Genomic DNA, 2434 nt, shown 5'->3' on the forward strand with positions numbered 1-2434 from the left:
CTCTGAATCATTTGCCCTCGATCTGAGGAGTTTATCAGTCCTCTTGGACAGTGTCCACTGCGCCATTAGCATTGGATGTGGATGTCACATTTCACAACCCTTTTTATCTTTGGTAAAAGCCAAGCAAGGAAAGCAAAGCAGATCGCTTGGTCCAGGGCTCAGAGTCGGAAGACATTCATATTTGTGAAAAGCATTTCATGTCATTTTTATGATAAGTGATGGAGGCCATGCCATTGGGGAGAGCTGGTGACCGGCCTGTGGAGGTGCTTGCTGCCCCATGCACACAGAGCATCGTACACACGCTCTTGCACACTCTATCCTCATGCATGTACACACACACACACACACACACACACACACACACACACACCTGCTCATGTACCAGAAATTCCATCTGTACAAAGGTCATGGGACAAAACTGGAAAGGGAATATGTTTTGTAAGAACCAAAGAGAAATAATAGGAAAGACTTAAGGGCTGTCACAAAAAGGCACCAGGAAAGTTCACATGGATCGCCTACCATCCCACAAATCACTGCTGATGAGAAGTTTACGTGTTCACTGTATTTTCTGATCTTTCTACCTCAAGGGCATATGTTGTTTCTGCTCCTTGGGCCATTCTCCGCTAATCATCTCCCCACCTGACCAGCTTCTCATCTTTCCTAGAGAAATCTTCTCCAACAACCCAAAGTACCTGAGGAAACTCCCTGTCACTGCTTTCCACCTAAGCACTCTATTGTTATAGCACTTAATTACATCTTTTTATGTTTTTATTGGCCTTTCTAGTATGTCTCTCTATCTAAAGTTTTTTTTGTTTGTTTTGTTTGTTTTTTTGGGGGGTTGGCAGAACCAGGGATTGAACTCAGAACCTTGCACTTACCAGGGAAATGCTTATTCTACTGAGCCGTCTTCCTGGCCCAAAAGTTCAGAAGGATTTTTTTTTGGGGGGGGGTCGGGGCTAGCTCAGCATGCCTTAAGGGCAGGATCAGTAAGGCATGAGGATCTGAGGATTTAACCATGGTATCCTGAGCCTGAGTGCTTTGTTTGCAGACACTTAAACAACTGAGCTAATGGGCAGGTGCCCCTAAAGTCTTATAGAGATAGAAATCCGATCTCACACACACTGTTCCTTGTTCCTATTCTTTTCCTCACAGTGTTCCTTGTGCCTGGAAAGGCCTATCCCCTTGTTAGCCTCTTGAAGCTTAAGTCCTGTGGTCTTTTCTCAAGGTACCTCCTCTTCACCCACTTCTTCCTGCATCTCCTCCTCTCCTCTGTGTTCCCAAAATGCTCTGCACATAGCACCTCTGATGTCTGCTGCTTCACCCCACAACTATTTGTGTGCATAACAGCTTTCTCCACAGTCTATGAAGGAAGGGTGATGTTTTCTATATTTCTGTGTCTGCAGCACAGAGAATAGTGCTGGATGCTTAGTAGATCCTCCTCAAATAGCAGTTAGATGATTAATTGAGTGAATTTCCCTTCTAGAGGAAAGAGTAGAGATGCAGAGATTATCTCAGCGCTTCTGTTACACTTTGTCCTTAATTCAGATCATATTAACACCTCCCATACAAACAGGGAGTTTCATCCCAATAAAACATTGTCGAGTCCAGTTGAGTAATAATAAAAACAAAGACAACTGGGAAGGTCTTATGATACAAGTTCCAATCTCCTAGGGCTGCCATAACGAAGTAGTACAAACTGAACTTTGCTTTCTCACAGTTCTGGAGACGGGAAATCTGGAAACAGGGCATCTGCAGGGCTGATTCTGTCTTAGGGCCTCATGCCTTCCCTCAGCCTCAGTGGGTCCCTGGGAGTCTCTGGTGTCCCTTCGCTTGTCCCAAGCTCTGCTTTCAAGAGGGATGCCTCCTGTCTCTTCCCTAGCCTTGCCCCTGGCGCACCTATTTATGTGCTCCAACTCCCTCCTCTATGAAAATAACAAGCACATTGGACTAGTGTGCACACTAATGATCTCTTTTTAATTAATTATCTCTATGAAGACCCATTTCCAAGTGAGGTAACATTCTCGGATGCTTAGAATCTGGACTTCAACATATTTGTGGGGAGGAGTATAACTAAACCTGTAATTCTGTATCCTGGAAGCTGACAAACCAAAGGTAAGGATGGCTCTTGACTGTTTTCTGCCTGGTTTCCACCTCTAGTGAAAACGTGGAAATTCTGGAAGGAGGGGTCAAATTGTAGATTTGCCGAAATATAATCATGATGTCCTGTCTTCCTTCCCATTTTGTGACTTGTCCTAATTCTACTTCTATGTCCCCTGGCTGGTTAGAGGGTGATCCTTCCTTCAAAGAATACTTACAAATCAGTGCCACCTTGAAGATTGAGTAGATTTCAACATCTGAGGAAGTTTCTCTATGATGGTGTTTTGACATGGTAGTGGAGGGGGGAGAGAGAGAGAGGGAGGAGGAGGAGGAGGAG

This window comes from Octodon degus, unplaced genomic scaffold (genome assembly GCF_000260255.1).
Source record: "Octodon degus isolate 3935 unplaced genomic scaffold, OctDeg1.0 scaffold00036, whole genome shotgun sequence".
NCBI classification, from domain to species: Eukaryota; Metazoa; Chordata; class Mammalia; order Rodentia; family Octodontidae; genus Octodon; species Octodon degus.